The sequence below is a fragment of the Notechis scutatus genome, chromosome 1 (assembly GCF_049901735.1).
Source record: "Notechis scutatus isolate UNSWTSFEM ecotype Mainland chromosome 1, rNotScu1.2, whole genome shotgun sequence".
NCBI lineage: Eukaryota > Metazoa > Chordata > Lepidosauria > Squamata > Elapidae > Notechis > Notechis scutatus.
In genome coordinates, this window is record NC_142009.1 from 104,122,330 (window position 1) to 104,130,956 (window position 8,627).

Here is an 8,627-nt window from a genome sequence, read left to right on the forward strand (position 1 = left end):
TGATTTCTAAGGAAGCGAGAGGAGCAATTCCACAATATTTAAGGCCAGATATACTGATACTGTAATGAGAGCGTATGTGTTTTAAAAGGTTCCCTTGACCTGAAACAGAGAAGTAAAATGTTCCTATCATGTGCCTGTGTTTAACAAATCTTTTCTCTGGTTCCAAAGTGCTTTGTGGCCACTATTAAAACTCCTTGCAGTAACCCAAAGATGCTTACCAAAGTCAACTGGATTTTCTTGGGTTTTTTCTTGAAAACATTTCGCTTCTCATCCAAGAAGCTTCTTCAGTTCTGGCTGAATGGTGGGGAATGGAAGGATTAATATTCCTTAGCAGTCATTCTTAGCATCTTTAGAAGGGATATAAATCCTTCCATTCCCCACCATTAGGCGACAACTGAAGAAGTTTCTTGGATTAAAAAATTAAACTTTCAAGGAAAAAACCCAAGAAAGTCCAATTGCCTTTGATAAGCATGTTTGGGACAACCATGACCTGGATGATTGAGAATCTCCACAGACACTCTTTGCAGTAACAGTTCTGACCTGTATTAATATGTCTTATCTGCTATTATTCTAGTGATACTTGGATTCTTGAAGACCAGATCTTGTAGATCTAAAAATTGCACAAAGCATGTGCATTACCATACTTTTTTTTTCAACTGGTGTTTACTCAAAAACACTTACAATAAATTAGAACTAATAATTCAGTGCCTTTTGTTGTTTCCAAGGTTGTGGTTTTAACTTGTGTAAAAATTTTGGATCTTAACACTCAGTGATAAAACACACGCTTGGGATAGAGAAGCTGGGTTTACAGAACAAATTAAATGTTACTAGTTTGGATTCAATGCTGTCCAACCTCAGCCAATGTACTGTAGTTTATCATTCAGTATATTATCAGTGTGGCAAACTAAACTGTTAACTAAACTATTAGTAATCATAATTCAGTTAACTACCAGTTACCATGTATACAAAAACAGCAATTAGAGTCCTAGTTCAACCCTAGCTTCCCTAACAAAAGTTGAGAAGGTTTCTTTCTGAAACCAAAGAAAGTTTTAGCTAGCTGGCTTAAACATTGAGCCACACATTAATCACACATTTTAGCCTATGAACTCAGTCCATGCTGTTTGTTTATAGTTCAACAAGCTATGTAAACACAGGAAATTGGGCTAATTGAGTATATTGTGGTTAAGGTTATCTTTTTAAATTTATTTCTGATAGTAGAAAAGAAAATAAGGAAAATATAAGGAAAAGGAAAAGGTCCAGAAAAGAAAAAGAGAATAGGTAATAGAAAAGAAAAAAATGTGAACATAGTGAAGAAAAATATTTTCCCCTGAAAGCCCCATGGTTAAGTTTACCATAGGTATTATATGAATACAGTTATCAAATAAGTAGGGACTATACCAATGGCTTGACTCAGTAAAACGCAGATTTTATGTTCCTAATTTAAATAGATTAATACAAATGATTTAAATTCAAGCAAACAATACATATAGGATTGTGTTTAGCCAAGATCTAATTCCATATGTTGCTGTTTTCCCTTTAGTTGCTCTATGATAATCAGCATGTCATCTTGATCTATTTTCCACTGTGCCACAATCACAGCTGTTTGATCCTTACATTTTCAAATAACACTTCAACACAGCTGTGACTAGAACATCATTTCAGAAAAAAGAAACATGGCCAAGAATCCTCCATGCAAGTCACGCTATGTTCTCTAGAATTCTGTTATGTTCTTCCCCAGGTCAAATTGCAGCAGTGCTGCATGACACATCTCAAGTCATGCTGATGTTCTTGTTTACATGGTTTCATTTTTTTGTACTCTTATCTACGGTAAGCTGCTTGGGGGAAAAAAATGCTTTGGGATGATAAAAATATTTACCACACAGCTTCAGTCTATCATTTTTTCCTTACAAGGGGAGCTTATGACAATTGTGGTTTTCAGTATCGTGCTGTTACCAGATTCATTTGGGGAATGCTGCTAAGAGAGACTCTGTGTGTGTGTGTGTGTGTGTATGCATGCACATGTGAGCATGCCAGTAATGGAAAATCAGACAAGAGAGGGAGGAATCCAGTCACTCAACAATCAGAGAAATAAAGTTAGGAAGGACCCACCCTCATTGATTAGACACTTAAAAATGGCAGTGGGAAGTTTGTATCTTCACACTTGCAGGATTTTGTACATGTAGCCTTACAATAAAATAGATGTAGTTCATCTAGTCATGTTTCTCACGTTTACCCAGGAGGGCTGACAAAGCTACCCCCCCAAAGCTACAACTTCAGTGCTATTGGTCACCAAAACCATGTGACCTGCCTGTAATTTCCTGCTTAAAATGTACATAATGTGACTAAAGTCAGCATGCAGCAGTACTATATAAGAAATGTTTTTACATCAAACTGAGCTGGTACAAATGTCAGCTACAAACTGCTGCAATAACATATAGTTGTTGACTAATGACCACAATGGGAGCAGAATTTCTATTGCAGTGGTAAAGCAAGATGTCACATGACTGCAGCCCTGGGTGGGTAGTCATGATTAACTGGGAACTGCAGCTCTTTGAGTTGAGTACCTACTCATATCCAAGCCATTCCAGGCTGGACCCCTCCTAGTTCCAAGCCTAAGTAAGGTAAGTAAGTAAGATCGTGCATTTCCACTATGCTTCAGGAACTTTTTGCAAAATAAGTTTTGTGAGATGCCATGGCTCTGGAACTGCTTTTTTCTTTTTTGGGACAACTAAAATCCAGGAGCTTTTTTTTTTTATTTTTTTTTACAAAGTAGCTTTCTAGCACACCATGACTCAGCATCTGCTGTTGGCTTTTCTTTTTTTTTTCATAGGCAAAGTCCATCCCAGCCTGACCCGGGAGTGCAATGCAAATTCTGTCAGGATGCTGGGGAATTTTGGGAATTGAAGTTTACATAGCTTAACGTTGCCAAGATGAAAAACACTGGTTTAAATGTTGAAGATTGCTTTTTTTCAAATTTGCTGGCTGTGAAGTAAAATGGGCTGTAGATGGGGAAGATAAGTATTTAGGGCTTTTGTTTCTTAGCTAGCTTACTGATTTATACCACCAGAATGTCAACTCTCAATAGCTTCCTTGTAAGACATCTTTCTTTGAGTATTTCCTCTCAGTGATCCTGAATGAGAAAACGAGAGAATGAACTTCCTGCCTCATTCATTTCACTACGAAAGAATACATTGTTCTCTGACCAAGGAAGACTGTGCGCCAGTAAACAGTTTGTGTAGGAACTCTGAAGAGTCTTCCAGGAGGATAGCTTATTCTCCCTGATCTATTTGTCTAATGAACTGGATCATGTGATAAATATGCATAATGACTTTTCTCAGTTGTTCCTGGAAATTCTAGCAGATAAATACTAAATCTTCCAGGCATCACTCAATGCATAGCAAATTCATCACAAAGACACAAACATAAGAAAGCTTTCCTTTTCCTAAATGAGAATGAACACCAATAACTGTTTTTCAGTTTACAACTTCTCTATTCCAACACTTCAAATCTCCTATCATGTCCATTCAATGCAGAACATCATTTAAAGTACTGTTATTGGGGGGTGGGGCACAAACAATTCATACTTTCAAATTTTTATGATTATTTGAGGGAAAAACAATTATTTAAATGTTCCTTCCGATTCTTGGGAAAGTTATTTTATTCATAATTCCTGTATTTGGACTACATCCTGCATCATAAACAATACACGGCTACCACATCAACAAGACTTAAAGGTTTAAAAATGGCCTCCAGGGGTGGCAGGAGCATGGCCAAAGGTATAATTATAGTATAAGATGTTTGAAAGGCATTTTGCTCCTCGCTTTTTGAAATGAAAAAGCAAAACCAGCATTTTTAGAAGCTTTTTGAAAAGCTTTAAGGTAGCATAAGAGGTGCCTTTAGCCATCAAGTTTCTGTGTCGCTATTTTAAATCCCTTCTCAGTCCCCAAACATTAAAAACTGAAAAATGTGTCCTTAACCACTTCAGTGATGACATTGACCATGCCTCTCTGCCTTGAGGCAACAAAAGTCAGGCTTGGCCCTGACTGCTGGAAAAAAAAAGGTGGAGCTGAGTTTTTAAAGGGATTTAACAGCACCACGGGAGCTGTTAAGGTGTAGCCATTTTGGAGGGGGAGAAGCACAGGAAAAATTACATATCTGAAAATGATAGTTTATGAGGAACTTTTTATCTACATATTTCAATGTTTACCTCATTTACTACTTAGAATTCAAGGTGACTAACAGCCATCAATTTTCTCCATAAAAAAGTTCCCCCAAATGCTCAGAAAGAGGGTGGGAAACCCCCTTTTTTAAGCCATGGAAATGGCAAATGGTCTAGGGAGGTTTCCAGCTTTCTGGAGGTCTCTGAAGTTGGAGCTTGGAAGACATGGGTTGAATGGCTCCATTAGCCTGAGAGGGATCGAACCAAATGACAGAGTATTGAGTCTTTCAACCTGGAGAGGAAAGGGATTTCAGGAAACAGGAAATGAAAACAGACACTTCCGAAACACTACAGTAATACTGAGTTCAAAATGGGACTGAACACGCCCAAATCCTGAGTCCTTTACTGTATTATAATAAAGCAATAAGGTGTGAGAAGAAAGTAAATTGTTTTTTGTTATTTTATCTCTCTCCATTGCTGTGTCTCTTAAACATTGCTATAAAGTTCATGGAAGAGAAACATTCCTGTTAAGAAGACAATTGTTTATTTTAACATTTTATGCAAGATCTCTACTAGTTGCCTCCAATATCAAACATGGGTGGTCTAGAGACTGTCAGTTTGGAAGCAAAACAGATGCTTATATCACTCCCCGTTATACAAGTAAGTCTTTTTTCCAATTTGCAGAATAACGCTCTCTCTAAATTAATATAGGTCAAGCTTACTATTTATTGTCACAATATCCCTAGCATAATTTAAGCTAAGAGGTACTGCGGGGACTGTTTTCTTTTATGGAAAGCAGACTGAATAGTATGATACTAGAATTAAGTAGCATGTTTTTAAAAACACTTGCCACCCATTTAAGGGCTACAATACAGGGGTGCTTCTGCTAACTCTCAGAAAACAGACCGATTTTTTGTTTGCATTCTCTTTTTACCATCAAACACATATCCCTGTTGCTCAGAAGGTACTGCCTTCACGTGTTGGTCACATATAGTGAAGCTTAACCTGTGAATTCAACTTTTCAAAATAGGGACAGACCTTGGGCCTGATTAAACCGTCCATGGAAAAGCCTACGGTCGTATTTTCAGTCTGAAACATAGAATAGAAACGTATGGTATTTTTAGGTAAAAAGATGTGAAACTAAAGACTGTATTTGATACATCATACTAACTCATTGCCTGTTCAATCATGGTTTATAGAGCAAATATCAAAGGCCTACGTTCAAACAACATGCTAAATAACAATCCATAATTTATCTGCTATACCAGCCATGTTCACATACTAAACCAAAACAAATCACACCATTAAGCAGAACATATGAATGCAGTGATGACCATAATGAACAACTAGATGGATATATAAACTAGCTAATTGGGTAATTAGGTAGGAAGGTGGGTAGATTAATCCTCTTTCTTAATTTACAGAAAGCAACGTAAGAGTCATATATCTATTTCAAAATTTATGTTATTAGTACAATTTTCTTAATATTATTTTGCTATTATTTTACTTTAGAAGTATTAACTACTTGCAAGCCAAATTTATTCTGTTATATTCTAGAGAAGGCACAATTCTATCTGGGATTACTTACAGTTTATTGCTGAGCTATGGCAAACAACCCCTTCAGTTCTATCATGGCTAAATAAGGCGGCTGCTCAGTTCTAAAAATAGTCATTCATATTGGTCTGGTTATAGCAAGAGTTGTCATGTTTTACAGATATGGGAGTCCTGCAAGTTCAAGTGAGGACATAGCAGATCATATTTACATTTGTCTCATTACTCAGAAGCCATGACCATTTACTTATTCAAGTCTCCTTGCACATTACAGATGCATGTTATTGTGCCCCGGCAAGACTTACAAAAACAAAAGATATAGATTTATTCTTTAATCTACAGATTCTAATGTAAGCTTCTTACTCAGGGAGATCCTTTATTAATACAACATGAATTTTCAGCTCACTGTTGAAATTGAGAAGGATATGGAAAACATATACTGTACTCCTGTTTGCATACAAATAGATACCATGTTTTATGAAGAGTGAGACAGCTGCTTTAGACATCAGAAACCATAACAAGGTCTAAAATGGTTCGGAGTGTTTAGGTTGAAGTTGCGCAACATCCTGTAAATCTTGTGTATATCTCTAGGAGTACCTCCAAATCTTACTGCCAAATTGTAACATTAATGGAGAAGAAAAATGAAATAAATAGAAAAGCATATACATTAGAAGTAATTATATCAACCACATATATTTTAAGGTTAAATCTAAGTTGCACAAAAGAATGTTCCCCATGCCCAGCATAATGCATATTATTCATGAGACTGTATTCAAGCTATCAGTTGTAGCCAATAGCCATTTTTTTTTTTATTTTCTAACCTTCTTTTATTCTGATATTAAACCAAGAATAATTTTAGGTATCTCTGAAACCACACACAATATTAGAATAGAACAGTGGGGAAATGGTACACTACTTTGTTATCTACCAGATTTCCAGATTGGAAACTTGGAACCCTCTAAATCTATGTTGCTTTTTGAAACCCACTTCACTGATAGTACTGTTCAATAGAAATGTTGGCTGAGTTTCTGAACAGCGAATAAAAGAGTAACAAATAAGTGGTCCTACTGCTTGCTTCCAATTTCAGCTGTTTTAGGTTGTTATAGTGTCTGAACTCTTGTTGGGAGTATCTAATCTCCACACATAGTATTATAGAACCAGTAGAAAAGATCTAGCTTGCCTTCAGGGTGGCCTTTCTATGACCCTGACTCAGGTGTACATTTTGATTGGATAAATTAAAAAGTGAAATTCAAATTAGGGTACCTCCCTTCAGATGAATACTTTATATATTGTCATTTCTAACCACTTGAGATCTCTAGGACTAGATTTTTTTCTGTTTCTGGGTGCAATAAAAGTTAATATAATACAACTTATCAACTGGCTGTTGAAAGAACTGAATTCTGATCTGACATTGTTTCAGTCAACTTAAGCATAGAACAAGTAACGTTTCCATGACCGGTTGCTTCACTTTTAACTGGTATTACTGTACTTGCATAGGACTGTAGTAGCACAATATCATTCGAGAAGGATAAGGTTTGGGTGGGACCTTCCCTGTTTTCTTTTTATCTGAAACTGTGGTATCTATTTCATTTTCCTGCTGAAAATTTTTAGGATACTACCTTCCGAGGGGGAGGGGTGTTTCAAGAGCAACAAAAGGAAACTGGAAGTTCAATGAAACACAAGTTGTCCATTCTTGACTCAGACTTAAATACTGTTGTAAAGCTTACAAAAATAAAATTAATCAAAACAGCTGCATTTGCTTTCTGACTAGCCTTTGGAACCCCAATTTTTGGAACAATCGTTACACTTCTTTGCCTAGAAAAAAAAAACTGATGGAGGCCCCAAGAGTCTTCTGAACTTTGGCACTAAAGACTTTGTCTCTTTCACATTTTAATAAACCAATTATAAGAAAAGATATGTATCTCTATTTTTCTTCCATTTGCCAGCTTCCTAATCTCTACCATTTAAATTCCTTCTTCTTCCATCCTGAATGTTGAGACATTGCTATAAGCTTCCTTTGGCTTACTACCCTGTTTCTCCAACAATACGGCCTCCCCCAATCGGAAGTCCCAGCATGTTTTATAGGCATGAAATGAAATTAAGCCCCTCCCCCCAAATTAAGGCCTACATTAAAACATGCGAAATGGGGGGGAATGGTGGGGGGGCTTGCCGTTAGGAAGTACTTTTGTTGCACACCCAGATATGGTGCTGCCTGCGTTGACCCCGATACGAAGTGCCCCACCAACGCCGAGGTCAACATCCAAGCCATCGCCACCTGCCCGCCAGAAGATGCAAGGGAAAAAATTAAGTCACCCCCGAAAAGACGGCCTAGCCATTTTTTCGGGGCTCCAAAAAAAATAAGACCCGGCCTTATTATATGAGAAACACGGTACTTCTTCACCAGAATAGCCTATAAATCTTTTTTATTTTCTCAATAAAATCTACTACCCACGTTAAACACAAGTAGATTAGTGTAGTTGTGAATGTGCTTCTAATCAACTCAATGGCTGATTTCCCCCCACTTCTACCTGAACTCCCTCACTTTGAAACAGCCTGCCCCTCAGACTAGAATGGGTCCTTCCCTCTTTCCAATATCTTCATGGCACACGGTTCAGCTTAATTGGAAGCAGGTACATAGAAAGACAGTATTCAATTCAGAATTCATATGGTGCCTCACTTTACTATTTTTTTTAGGTTTTATTGTTGTATGCGAGTTTCATTTATACCAGGAGTGTCAAACTGGCAGCCCGTGGTCCAGATGTCACGTGCAGGCCACGCCCACCACAGCTCTGCGAATGGGAAAAACGTCACGAAACATCACATGACAGCAAAACAACACGAGTTTGACACCTGTGATTTATATGGAACTATCAAAAATCTTAGGAAGTAGCAACATATAAATCAAGAAATGCAAATA